The 15,284-nt window shown below is 42.1% G+C and overlaps 1 protein-coding gene across 1 annotated transcript in view; it reads right to left on the reverse strand.

The window, feature by feature from the left end:
- Window positions 1-15,284, reverse strand: part of DDX24 (DEAD-box helicase 24) — a 212,536-nt gene that overhangs the window by 130,720 nt on the left and 66,532 nt on the right. The window lies entirely within an intron of this gene.

Below are 15,284 nucleotides of genomic sequence, written 5' to 3' on the forward strand. Positions count from 1 at the left end.
CGTATTTTGCTCAATACCTTTAATAATATCTTTAAGGACCACATTGTACTAATATTCACGTTGTTCTACATTTTCAGAATTGCTATATGATTGCTCGACTCGTATGATTCTAATCAATGTGTCACTGTTTGGTTAGCATACTATGACAACTTTAATGTGTACAATATCACCATGCCCTGTTTGTTAAGATTAGTCTATCTATACACATTTTCTCAAACTTCTTCATCTTCAAATAGGAGCTCACGAGTCCCCATCGGAAATTACACAAAGGTATGTTTCTACTCAACTCGACAAGTCAAAAAAGGCTCACTTTTAATCACACACGCTCATATGTGTTTGTGTGTGTCCTTGCATACTTTCATGAGAAAACACAGCCTTTAACATTCTACCACTTGAGCTCTTCCAATCACACATCGCAAGTCGAGTATGCTGCCACATGTATTACCATGATCCTACAAACACCTACATTCCCTAAAACAGTCTTGCACAGATCTTTATATACCTCCACAACTCAGTTTTCCTGCATACCTACACATACGCAAGCGTAGTACAAATGCATACAAACATTTAAACACAAAATAAAATTCTCGTAAAATATGTGCACAAATATAACTACAAAGCACAAGACCAGACCTAGAAAACATCTCTCTCCTTTAGGGCTATCGCTCACTAAGTTCTCCAAATCATTTACTGTTACAAATGTTAATTGTATTGATATTGCTATTATGAGGAGTTATATTTGTGATTCCAAATATTCTCTTATTGATTGCCATTCATGGCCTCATGGAACATAATTGCCGAAGCGTAAATTTGTGGCTGGGCCGTGCCCGCTTGTTTGCTCTGTTTATTCTAAATGTATATCCACTGTACCCTGGTTACTTGTTGCATCCTGCAAGAGACGCCCACTACCGTATACTACAAACCTTGTCTTTCAAAACCTTTCCCACCTCCATGGGTAATATCTGTCCTACTCATGGCTCCTTACTTTTTCCCCTTTATTCATGATCCTCGTCCATTGCCCCCCCCACTCCCAATCTTGTGCCATGTGCCTGGTACAAATCGATCAATGCTACTGCTCAATACATAAACTTCCACATCACCATGCCTATCACAAACTCAATCTACATCAATGATTAACCCAAAAAGCAATAAGCTGAAAGTGATTACCCTCAATGATAAAGGCCTCAATCAGTGAGTGAAATAAAGAAACTTTTCAGACTACTACCACTCCCTTAAAGGCGACCCAATCTTTTTACAGGAGAACAAGATTGGGTATAAAGAAGCCCCATCTCTACGCACAGGCTGGGTTTTCAGACGTCGCCTGTTCCCCTGCTACATCAAAAAAAAATGGGGTCCTCACACTAATTTTGAAAACCTCCAACTTCTCAATTATATCATCTGAACAGGACAATGAAGGCAGATGGTTCATTACACGACTACAAAACGCCTCCTCAAAAATCTATGCAGTAAACATAAACATCCAACAAAGATGAACCAAGGTTTTGGAATTCCCTCTCCACCAAACTTGTACTTCTTCCACAAGATGCACGCATCATTCATGGAGGAGATCTAAACTTACCACTAAGCCCCTCTCTTAGATAGGCAATCTGCTTTTCGATCTAGAACACCCAGGTCCCATAAATCGGTGCAAGTCTTACGCTCAGCACACAAATTAAATCGGTCTGGAGACTTCATAACCCCACGGGTAGAGACTTCACCTTTTTTAACCCCCACATAACTCCTTCTCCAGAATAGACTGCCTCCTAAAATATACAGCCTCTACCTGCAGCCAGAACAATGTGCCTCAATATTCTCCCCACGCCTCCTAAACCTAAAAACTGTCAAATTAACTTGAAGTATGGGAGGACTCGGGGATGATTAAGGAACTCCAAGATGAACTCTCCCAAATCATTAAAATAATCCAAAACTCAGTATCTTCATCAGTAAGCCTATGGGACTCTTTTAAGTGTTATATGAGAGGTCAATTTATTAATCAAATGTCTCATAGAAACAAACTTATCAAATCAACACCTGACCAGGTGGCAAGCAAGTCTGCAAAGAGCTTTACAGACAAAATAATGATCCAACCACCCACACAAACCTAAAACACCTTAAATGTGAGTTAAACACTACAGTTTGCAAACATGCACACCATTGGGCTCATGCACAAAAAGGCAGAAAGTTTTATCTCAACAAGGCTGGCAAATCTCTGTCAGCCTACCTAAAGTTCAAACAGAATAGTAGTTGTATCCAATTGATTAAAGACGACCAAAACCAACCCCAAACCACTACAGATGAGATACTTAGTCTTTCAACGGTTTTACACTAAACTCTATGCTACCTCAGTTGACACTCTGCTGACTGCTTTGAATTCCTGAACTCATTACCAATCAAGCAAAATTCTAACTCTGACCGACAGAAGCTAGCCAGCCCAATCTCCAGAGAAGAAATTATTTGCACTATCAAATCTATCCCATCTGGAAAAGTCTGGGGACCCAACGGTTTACAGAACCAATTTTATCAAACTTTTTATGAGACTGTTCTTGATAGACTAGGAAACACTCGAACCCACTGCGCCACCTCGGGCACAGTCACAGGATCTGGATTCAAAGCCATTATCGTAGTCATCTCCAAGGAAGGGAAAGACCACTCAGACCATAAAAAAATGTAGGCCTATATCTTTCATTAATATGGAAGTGAAGATATATGTGAAGATTCTCGCTGCCAGTCTTGCACCCCTGATCCCCAAAATAGCACAACCTACACAATCTGGATTTATTAAAGGATGCATAGTAAGCGATAATATCCGTCTCTTTTCACAGGTCATCAAAAGGGCCTTCAATCAGCTTCCTCCTGCAGCTGCAGACATTGCCATCAACACAAAGGAGGCCTCTGATAGGGTATCCTGGCCTTACCTTGAAGCCGTGCTACTGAAACATAAATTATGGCTATAATGTATTACTATGGCCATGGCACTAGATCATAATCCCTCATCCAGAATAAGAATCAATGGTTCAACCTCCCAACCGTTCGCCTTACAACAAGGTATGTGTCAGGGACGCCCCCTATTCCCACTGCTGTTCCTACTTGCAATTGACCCCTTGCTTTGGATGCTTAATAAAGCCACTTATATCCCGGGCATCTCCTTTGATAACACACCCTATAAAACAGCAGCCTAAGTAGATGACATACTGATATTCACAGAATCCCCTGGTTCCATGATCGCAGCAATCCTTTCCAATATTGCTCCATTTGCACAATTTTCTGGCTACTCACTAAAAAAAAAAAAAAAAAAAAAAAAGAGAGATCCTTTCTCTTAATATACATTATCACCCCTCCATACTTGGCTCATCCAACTTCCAATGGAAATCTTCCATCAAAAGACCTTAGAATTTGGTTTTGCAATAACTTCACTGAATCTGTTGCTTCCAATGAACACAAAACTCTGAATAAAACAAAATACTTATTAGCCGCATTGATATCAAAGTATACATCATGGTGGGGTAGACTGGAGACCATCAAGATGGTGGTTTCACCCTTAATTAACTTTTAGGTAGCATGATCCAAACACAACTTTCACCACAGTTCTTTCTTAAAAGTGACAAAACAGTTTTCAAAATGAATCTGAAAAAACTAAGGACCCCCTCGACAACAGGAGGGTGTCATTTCTCTAACTGGCGTTCTTATCAAACGGCCTTCCTAGCTACCCAAGGTGCACAGTGGTTTTAATATAACAGAATAATAAAAAATAAAAATAAAATACCTGGCTGGCTGTTGAATCCTCTATTTGTCACTCTTACTCATTAACATCCATACTCACGATGACGCATATCCCTATTAAGCACTCAAGGAAAATCATTAAGAGCACCATATCTGCTATTATATCTCGAGACTCGATCCAGGCTACTAATATTCGAAAATCATCTTTCACATCACTATGGTTAAATAAGAAGTTACAAACCCCCAACTCACTATCTATAGGTACGATTTGGGCAGCCAAGAGCATTTCAACAATAGCTGATCTGTTTTCTAACTCATAACTGCTCTTACTTGCTTCCTCGCAACATAAATACAACCTCTTTAACATGGACTTTTATGACTTTCTCCAAATTGAAGTCAAAATATCCAAACTTGAACCCATCCAAAACTCACTGATAATACAAAACTTCAATCAATCCTCAAAGGGTGTCATGCTGCCTGAAAAGTTTACAAAATACTTACCAGTAATAAAACCCAGTATCAACCACCATTAGCACAAAAATGGACCACCTACTACTCATCCAAAGGCCTCCCGCTCCCCCCCCCCCCAAATTTAGATTTTTGAACAAAATTAGGACCAAATTTACTTAAACCATTCCTCACCCAAACCAAATTCTCTGTGACACACTATGTACTGGACTCCAACTAAATGGTTCCAGTTAAAACTCAACACATGCGGTTCATGCTACTCACTCAGCGGTGATGAACACCTCATGTTCTTTTCTTACCCCAACTTACATGAGTACTGGTGAGAAATAACCACACAACTACCGACTATCTTCAAAAAGCCTATCCAGCTATCCTTCCCAGCTGTTATATTGAGCCCACTTCTCACAGAACCTCCACTGAACTCCCGCACATAGACCTTTTTGTCCTTGACCTCTTACTCACCATCACCATCAAGGTAATCCTGATAGATCTGAAGTCCAATAAAAATGTTTCATACCACACTTGGTGGGTCTGGGTTACCCACCTAAGAAGCACCCGCATTTCGCAAACAAATGACAGAACCCAACTGGCTACTTTGCAAAATATCTCGCAAACACTTGACCTTTTTCCCCATAACCTACTGGTTATAAATCCTTTGCTGCCACCAAATCTCAACCATCGGATTGTCACTCCACTGATACCAACTTAAACCTAGGTATCCTTCTTTCCAACAAGAACCACCCCTCCCTCACCCTCCACCCAAATCTAAAATATTCACTCAGCTCTTAAGCACAATGACATGTATGATGTACTACACACAATCCCAGACACTTACTACATACTACTTAAATAACATCCAGTCAATTTATCCAGAAGTCTATTGTACAATATCTCATACACATAAGTATTATCCGTCCAAAGAGGTACGTCTTGACATGTTTTTTCTTCTTTTAAACCCCTTCCTATTTTTTTTATTCTGTATTTTTGTACCTTGTTTCTAATAAAATCCCAATAAAATATTTTGAAAGAAAAAGGAAGTAAAGAAGTGCCTGAGGATTTCGGATGTGAAAGAGTTAAAACCAAGTCATGAGCATAATAAAAAGATATTGCGCCTTATAGAAATGGTGAATGGTTCAAGGTTAAGAAGAAATAGCAATGGATATTAAGGGCATCCCCATCTTGTGCCATGATAAATATTAAAATATGGGGAGGTAAAACCATTACAGGTAATTGCAGCAGTAGGAGAGTAATACATACCATTAGCTAAACTAATAAAATATTTTCCAAAACCTATCCTTTCCATAATTCGAAAAAGGTACCCCCATTCTACTCTGTCAAAGGCTTTTTCTGCATCTAAAGATAAACTTTACAATGCTTTTAACTCCTTGTTAAAATGTCCTCAAATATAAAACCCAATCTGGTGCATAATCAATGGGTTTAATGGCAGTGTACTTTGAGGCCTGTGAAAGCATAGCTGGTCTTAGTAGCCCTAAACAGATCCACAAATCCCTTATTATTTCCTAGAGAAATAATAGGAAAATTGCTGGACATGTTCGACATTTTAAGTTGAACTTACTGGCCCCATCAGTGCAAGTGTTGGCCAGTGGCCGACCCGTGCCCACCCTTCCCTTGGTGCATGTCACAACCAGTGGCTGACACCAAGGAGGGGTTTGAAAAATCCTCCGGTGTGTTGCACAGGAGGATTATTATTATTTATTTATTTTAATTTAAAATACCCTCCAGAGACACGGAAGACATTCCGTGTCTCCCCCCACCAGCCACTCTGATGTCAGCACGCCGAGATGTGTGCTGACGTCACAATTAGTTTTCCCCACCAGAGCAGGATGCAGCAGGTGAGGCCGCTTTCTGCTCCAGAGGGGAAAATGGGCCCGAAAGGGCCTCCCCACCGTTCAGTAAGGCCTCGTATGAAAGGGGAGATTCTCCCCTTTCAAACAGGGCCTTCCTGGAATGGTTTCCTGGCTGTGGATCGCAGTTGTGCTGCAATCCATGGCCAGGAATCCCAACGAGACTCGTTTCAACTGTAGGTTTTAGGGAGATATAAAAGTCAAGCTAACTCCTGTGATTATGTTTCTGCTAGAAACAGATCTCACTGCCGTCTGGTGGCAGTTTTGATGCCATAAAGGAGCGCAGAAGGTTTTTATGCCTACTGGGAAGACCAAATCTGTATTTTAGGTGAATAGCAGAATGGATTAATAAAGTCAGACATTACATGCGCTATAATACAAATGAATGAAATGTATGTGCAAGGGGGGGCTATGGAGAGATGAAGGGCACTTTTGGTGGGTGGTAGTGAGGGAATCCAAAGAGGAGGTCATGGGAATGGGAGCACCAATAATGATTGGTGGACTGGGCGCCACAGGCACTAAAGACTGACAACGGGTATGTGACAAGGTGAAGTAATTGTGTCTTTTTTGTTTTTTTTTGTGTAATCAGAGAACGTGATGATATATGGAAGAAGCAAAGGGTAAGGTGACATTTACTGTTGCACGCATCACACACACACACACACCCACCAGCAATTTTGTGACTGTCTATGTAGGCTAGTGTTTTATATCAACAGTTTAGCCAGTAGCAGAGATGGTGTCTCGTTGGATGACTGCTGCTCAAGCCCTAACTCGGGTTATAGAGGACAGCTCTGACGTAGGATCAGAGACAGAAGGCAGCACCTGAAATAGGACAATGGCGCAGACTCTGGGAGTGAGTTTTCAGCAGGAGGAATACCATCAGACAGCTCTCTTCCAGTAATTGAGGGAGGTGATGAGGAAAGTGCTGCTGTCCCTTCGCAAGCACAGTCTGTGCAGCGGGACAATAGCAGGTTAGCCCAACCCAAAGAGCAGGTGCATGCGGTGGCGAGCACAGAGACTTCTCTCTTGTGGGCGCCCCAATTTATTTCAGCCCAAAATTCCACCACCCAAATCGTATTGTTGAGCCATCAAAATTATCTATCACAAAACAACCTGGTTTTGTAAGGCAGTCACCTGCATTTTTGGTCCTGGGCTCGGCGGCCATATAGGGAAACCTACCAAACCCAAAGTTTTTTAGCCCAGTTTTGAGGTTTGCAAGGATTCTGGGTGACAGAACCCAGTAAGAGCCCCACAAGTCACCACATCCTGGATTCCTCTAGGTGTCTGCTTTCCATAAATGCATAACTTTGGTAAGTTTCCCTAGGTGCCGGCTGAGCTACACCCCAAAATCTACAGCTAGGCACATTGCAAAAACAAAAAACACATACTTTTTCAATGGAAAAATGTGATGTGTCCATGTGAGTTTTGAGGCGTTTCCTGTCACGGGCACTAGGCCTAGCCACACAAGTGAGGTACCATTTTTACCGGGAGATTTCAGGGGAGGAGGGGGGTACAGAATAGAACAAGTATTATTACCAATTGTTTTTCCTCTACATTTTTGCCTTCTAAGCGTAAGGCAGTGTGTAATAATAAGTAATTTTGAGAAATGCCCTGTAATTCACATGCTAGTATGGGTACCCCCAAATTCAGTGATGTGCAAATAACCACTGTTTCTAAGCTCCTTATGTTGTGCCCATTTTAGAAATACTAAGATTTCCTTGATACCTATTTTTCATTCTATATTTTACCAAATGAATTGCTGTATACACGTTGAAAACATATTGCAATGTACAGCTCATTTATTGGCTCTGGGTACCTAGAGTTCTTGATGAACCTACAAGCCCTATATATTCCCGCAACCAAACAAAGAGTCCAGCAGACATAACGGTATATTGCTTTAAAAAATTTGCCATAGCTGGAAAAAGTTACAGAATAAAACGTGGACAGAAATGGCTGTTTTGTTTAACTCAATTTCAATATATTTTCTTTTTATTTCACCTATTATTTTCTGCAGGAAAACCTTGAAGGATCTACACAATGACCCCTTGCTGGATCCAGAATTTTGTCTACTTTTCAGAAATGTGTAGCTTTCTGGGATCCAGCATTGGTTTCACACCCATTTCTGTCACTAACTGGAAGGAGGCTGAAAGCACAAAAATATTAAAAAATGTATGTCCCAGCAAAATGCCAAAACTGGGTTGAAAAACGTGGTTTTCTGATTCAAGTCTGCCTGTTCCTGAAAGCTGGTGATTTTATCACTGAAAATCTTTTGTTGATGCCATTTTTTTAAACACACATTTTAGCTGTGATTTGGCTACTTTCTTTGTCTCCTCAAAGGGACCCACAAACTCTGGCTACCTTTACAATCCCGAGAATGTTGGGGGGGAAAAAAAAGGATGCAAGTTTGATGTGGATAGCTTATGTGCACAGAAAGTTATGGTGGTCTAAGCGCGAACTAGCCCAAATAGCCAAAAAAAGGGCCCAGCAGCTAAGGGGTTAATTACTTATGATATGCATCGTTACAGTGAGACTTTTAGTGTAAGATAGTTTCCTTAAAAGTAGAATGCTCTAAGCAAGGTTCACAACAAAAAGACAGTTATCTACGGAGTTCATCACATACTTTAACACTGTTTCAAAATGATTTAAATCGATCTTTAATGAGCATGCACCTTTGTGGGGAGCTGCTCGAACTTGCTCCAAAAAAGGCTGTATTGCAAACAAACACTGACAATGCCAATAGCTTTCGACTAGGAGAGCTATTGGCTTTGGCAATGTCCTGTAACCATGCTGTACAGAAGCGCAAATGGTTTGCAATATGGCTAAAAGCACTTTTATAAAGCACTATGATGCTGACAGGACTAATGCATTTTTTAAAGTGCATTAGCACTGGCTCCATGATAGTCGTTTTTTAATTACATTTTAGCAGTACTGCACAGCAGCCACACTGCTATACATCATGGCTATAAATCATTGCCAAACATGGCAATGCCCATGCTGTACAGCATGAGCAAAAGGCAATGGCAGAACCAGTAGTCTCAAAGTCAAGACCTTTTGGCTTTGCCAATGTATTTAGGTCTTGGCACAACACTACTGTGCTTCTGAGCAAATCAGTTAATCTACCCATGCATGCATGAAAAAGAAAAAAAATATTACTTTTGGCAAAAAACCCTATCACATTAAGAAAGCCATTGAGCCAATTTTCATGTCCTAGTGAAAATACATTTGTAAGCAGATAAATCTATCACAATAAAATCAGATAACATCTGTTGCCACATGAAACATTAATTTCAAAGGAGAAAATGGCTTCTTTGAAGTGTGTGCAGCATAGTAAAGGAATATTATACTTACCCTGTGAAAATCTGTTTGTGGCATGTAGTGCAGTTGTTTCACATGCTTTGCATACTCCTGTCATCTAGTGTTGATTCCGGATGTGTGCAAGTTGTTTTTCTTCAAAGAAACCTTTCAAGTCATAAGGCAAAATGCCTCCTCTTGGTGATAATGCGCATCAACTTCATTGTTGTTGTTTTCCTGCAGGCAGTTGAGAATGGAGTGTAAAGTAAGTAAAGAGATGTCCATGTGTATACAAGGTAAACTGGAATGGCCACAGGTGTGCGGGGAGGAGGGTGGGCGCATGTGAATTTATGGCACTACATGCCATAAACAAATGCTTACAGGGTAAGTACCATATTCCATTTGAGGCATGTGTGCATGTAGATACACATGCTTTCATAGACGTAAAGCAGTCTTCCTCACAAGCGGGGGCCAACCTGTGGGTGCTGAAGTTGCCTGAAAAAAGTGTACGTAGCAGTACATTAGCTTGTTGGAGTGCTAGAACATCCCCACAATGGTGTTTTGTTAAAGCGTGTGGTGTAGGCCATGTGGCTGCTTTGCATAGGTTATCTATTGGAATGTTTCCTAAGAAAGCCATGGATGCCCCTTTCTTTTGCTTAGAATGTGCTCTAAGAGGTGTAAATAAAGTTATTTTACCTTTAGTGTAACATGTTTTAATGCACTTAACTAACCATCTGGCAAAACATGATTTGAATAGAGACTTTCCTTTAGTAGGTGGTGAAAAAGCAATAAATAGTTTAGTGATTCTAAAATTTTTAGTTGTGTTAATGTAGAACATAAGGGCTCTTTTGACATCGAATAGGTGAAAAGCCCTCTCCACAACGGATTCTGGTTGAGGGAAAAGAACCAGCAACTCAATTGTCTGAATAAGGTTCAAGTCGGAGATAACTTTTAGGATGAATTAAGGTTTGGTGGACCACGCTGGGTCTGTGGAGCTAGAAGAAAGGTCCTTCCAAGGTCAATGCCTGCAGCTCACTAACATGTCTATGCGAGGTAATAGCAATTACAAATGCCACCTTCCAAGAGAGATATTAAAGGGGACAGGTATGCAGGGGCTCGAATGAAGGGCCCACAAGTTACGTAAGAACAATGTTAAGATTCCATGAAGGCTTTAATGAATGGTATTTTGAATAAAGACATGTGTTGCCTATTTTGCAGATGGGCATCTAGTGCAGCGAGATGTAACCTTACGGAGGTGAATGCTAGCCCAGAAAGTTGTAAATGAAGCAGGTAACAGACAATGTTCTGTACAGTGGCATTGAAAGAATGAAATTTGTTTTGAATGACAATAACAAAAACACACATTTTCCGTTTAGCTGCACAACTTGAGTGAGTGGTAGGCCTATGAGGTTTCCTAAGAACAGCCATGTATTCAGGAAACCAAATTCTATTACCTCAGGAGCCAGATCGGCAGGTTGAGAGCCTTGGAACCTGGGTGCCCAATTTCTCCATGGTTCTGAGTGAGAAGATCCGGCCTGTTTGGGGAGCTTCTCGTGGGGGACTTCAGAGAGGTCCAGTAAAGATGTGTACAAGGGCCAACGGGCCCAAGTGGGAGTCACTAGAACTCCTGTGAGAGATGTTTGCCTGAGTTTCCAACCAGAAATGGAAGGAGAGGGGGAATAGAGAAGCAACTATCCCTGACCAACTCATCGATAGTGCGTAGCCCTTCGATATTGGGTGTATTAACCTGGACACAAAGTTTAGGCATTTGGCGTTGTTTGAAGTGGTGAAGAGAGCTCCATTTGTGAAAGTACGTAAGGAGGACTTGGGGGTGGAATTCCCACTCGTGGACTTACTGCTGCATCCTGCTGAGGAGATCTGCAAAATCGTTGTCCATTACCAGCAGGTATTCTGCCAACTGGTGAATATTGTAATTTAGAGCCCATCTCTAAATTGCCAGAGATAAGTGAGATAATTGTGGAGAACATGTTACCCCGTTTTTGTAGATAATACATGGCTGTCATATTATCCATCCTGACTAGGACAACCTTCCCACCCAAGTGAGGAAGGAATACTTTCCATGCTAGGTGAACAGCTTGAAGCTCTGGGTAGTTGATATGGAGACCCCAAATTGTCCTAGAGACCCTGAATTGTGAGATTCTGCAAGTGTGCAACCCATCCCGCGAGTAATGCGTCCCTGTGGAGAACAGGGTCGAGTAAAGGCCACCCTTGTAATAGGATGTTGGAGTTCCACCACTGCAGACAGCGATGAGTGTGGTGGTCTATCAACACTAGATCTTCTAACTGACCCTATGACTGAGACCACTGTTAAGCTAGGCATTCCTGTAACAGGCGCATATGTAGTTGTGCATGGGGTTCTATAGCAATGAGACGCATAAGTGTCTTCGCGGTGAGTCCTCTGAAACTGTGGATTCTTGCCTGATTGGGATGGCTAATCCAACTTGTTTGTTTAGAACAGTCCCTGGATACAGTTGAACCTGCAGAGATTGAAGGGGAGATTTTGTGATATTGATGGTAAACCTTAAGCGATGGAGCATATCTATTGTAACCCCAGTGTGTTGTCCACACTGTTGATGAATGTTGGCTTTGATAAGTCAATCGTCCAGATATGGAAATATGTGAACTTTGTGTCTGCATAGATGAGCTGCTACCACCACTAGGCTTTAGGTGAATACCCGCGGTGCAGTAGTCAACCTGAAAGGGAAGACTTTGAACTGATGTTTGCCGACCACCACAAACCTGAGAAATTTGCAATGTGCTAGGTGGATTGGTATGTGAAAATAGACGTCCTTTAGATCTAGTTTAGCCATGAAGACGCCTTGTTGGAGAAGTGGGATCACATCTTCTGCGGTGACCATGTGGAAGTGTTCTGACAGGATGTACTCGCTTAGGGGCCTGAGGACTAGACTTGGCTGTGACAACCCATCCTTTTTCGGTATTAGGAAGTAAAGAGTATACCCCTAAACCCTGATGATGTAGGGGGATGGGTTTTAGAACTCCCTTGATAAGAACAGCTTAGACTTCCTGTTTGAACAATGCTTGATTATCCAGTGATAGCCTGAGAGTGCGAGGTGGAATGTTAGGAGGTGTGGTAATGAAATCCAGACAATAGCCATGTTGGATAAGAAATCCTGTAACCTCCTCACACAAGGTGTTCTATGGTCGGGGAGTAGAAGCGGAAGTCATTGCTTGCTAGTGGGTGTTTTTCCACGTGGAGAAGCACCCATACCTCTACATCTGACAGTTTCCCCTGCATGAGCCTCTGAAGTATTGTTTTAGGGAGGTTTGTAGAGCCTGATTTCAGCAGCAGACTGTAGCAGCATCGGAAGATGTCACCTTGGAACCTCCATGATAGTTTGAGCAGTGAAAGGAGCCATGGGGAGTAGGTGTCTGAAGGGCCCCCATTGCTTTTGCTCTCTGTATCTTTTTTTTTTCTATTCTACTGTTTGGTTTACTTGGGGACCCAACAGATGTTCCTTATTAAAAGGGATATGGAGGACCTTTTGGTACATCTCGTTTGAAACCAGAAATCCGCAGCAATGCATGGCACCTGAGCAAGATGCTGGTGTTGATACCCCTAGCTGCAGTGTTGGCAGCATCTAAGGCACAGCACATTGAGGCAACATGTTCTTGTCCTTGTTTTTGTGTTTCTCTTGGAGATATTGGAGCAGATCCTCTATTTGATCCCATTGGGCCCGATCGTAACAAGCAAGTTGTCCCACTGAATTGGCAACAGGCCAATGATTGGCAGATTGTGCTGCAACACTTTTCTCTGCCGCATCAATACGATTGCTCTCTTTGTCAGGTGGTAGGGCATCTCCACTAGCTTGAGATTATAACAAGCAACTATGGTGGAAAGAGTTTCAAAGAGGACATTTTTTTTCTAAAGCCTCTTTATGGAGTTGTATATTGTGAAACGCAGCAGCTCTACCTATAAGCTCCTGATATGATGTTGAGTCATCAGGAGGGAAAGGACGAGCAGAATATAGATCTGGGTCTGAGCCCCTGGAGGGTTGATATAAATATCCCAGGGGTCGACATGTGTTGGTGTTCCAAAAGTGTTTTGTCCTCCACCCTGCCCAGCTGCATGATATTGTGGAGACTTTGGCTGTTTCTGCATCAAGCTGGAAGGACAGGAAGTCCGAACCAGGTACTCAGTGCTGGCATTGACCGAAGGAAGTGGTAGCTCGAGGGCCTTTGTATGTTGTTTCACAGAGGGCAAGTGTCATATTGTTTTGATAGACAGGATATGCCATCCTCACGAATTGATGCGCTGGTGTAACTTCCTCTATTTCCAAGTCAACCTTGAGATCAAAGCCAGAACTGCCCTTGATCGATCACTCCTCCTCCACAGCAGCAGATGGATGAGGTTGTTCTTCCTATCTTCAACGTCTTAATAACCGAAGAGGCCTGGAGTATCCTTGATGCTCTTCAGCAACATTTCGAGGCAATGTGCTAGATGGTCTCTAAGGGTTTTCTTCAAGCGGAGGGCAAAGCAGGCTTCACAATCCGCTTCACTATGCTCTGTTGACAAACACAGATTACAGAACAGGTGTTGATCAATCTGGGGGATACTTTGCGTGGCACCACGGGCAGTAACAGATGAGCGTCGATTTCATCACCAGTGAAACATTCTCTAAACAAGGTAATGGAGACCAAAGAGAGGCCCTGAAGGTCCCCCTTAGGGGCAGTGGAAAGCAACTCAATGAGCAATAGAGAAATAACTCAATATGCAGAAGGGGAAATGTGATCAAAACAATACCGACGAAGGCAATAGTGTAGCAAGAACTGAAAGGAGAGCCTTGATGGAGTCGAATCTGAGCACAGGCACACAAGTCTGAGCCAGACGGCGGAAAGAAAATCTAACAATGGAATAGATGCCCAAGCGCATTATCACCAAGAAACGTCACTCTGCATTGTGAGTCGAAATTCTTTGAAGAAAAACAACTTGCACACATACGGACCCAACATTAGATGTCATGATTATGCAAAGCATGTGTATCTACAGCTACACATGCTTAGAACACATAGCTACAAATGGCAAGGGGCTCAACAAGGACGACAGAAGAAAAGATAAAAGTAGTGCCTCAATCACACCACGATCAGCGGAAGGACAGCAATCAAGCTGAAGCAATCAGTATTTGGTCCATGCTGCAGCCAGAAGAGTAAGCTAAGACAGCACACACTGGCCAATTAAAAGGCAGCAAATAAGAATGACACTGAAGCCAGTGAATGCTGAGTAATGGCCGGGGTGAAAACCCTGTGTTGTACACTACATCTCTCGTAAGCAAGAGCACATGCGCTGTCCCAAGCATGACTGAATGACAAATCCTTCTTTTTCCTTGAGGATCACTGGTTCGTGTTGGTGCTGCCCTGCTGTTTCACACAGTTTTCCCCATAGTAATCTGCTTCCTGAAAAACATTGCAACGCAGGAAGAATATGCTGCTAACTGCTGTAAAGTTACCAGGGTGAAAGCACTGTCCTTTCTACAAATGAAATGAATTTATGGCAGTAGGAAAAATGTTTAACCTTCTCAAAACATTCTGCATTCTTTCCTCACATTTTCATACCACAAATAATGTTATGAAGATAATGACTAAGGCCGGAGTGTTTGGTAATTTGTGTGGGAAATTGGGGCTTGTGGGAGAAGGGGTGAAGAGGTACAAGGAGAAAAAGGGAAAGAGGGAAGTAGGACAGAGGGGAGAGAGCAAAATAAGAAAGTGAAATTATCTTGGACAATTTGATGGAAGAATAAGGCCCTGATTACATGTGACCAGTAACTCTCAGTTTAGGCAGTAACAAGAGGTGTCATCTGAATCAGGAATTCAATGAAGGACACCAATACCACAGCTCCCTAATTTTTCCATACAGACATTGCTCCAAGCACACAAGAAAATAAAAAACATCAGGAATCCATA

This window comes from Pleurodeles waltl, chromosome 9 (genome assembly GCF_031143425.1).
Source record: "Pleurodeles waltl isolate 20211129_DDA chromosome 9, aPleWal1.hap1.20221129, whole genome shotgun sequence".
Classification (NCBI taxonomy): domain Eukaryota; kingdom Metazoa; phylum Chordata; class Amphibia; order Caudata; family Salamandridae; genus Pleurodeles; species Pleurodeles waltl.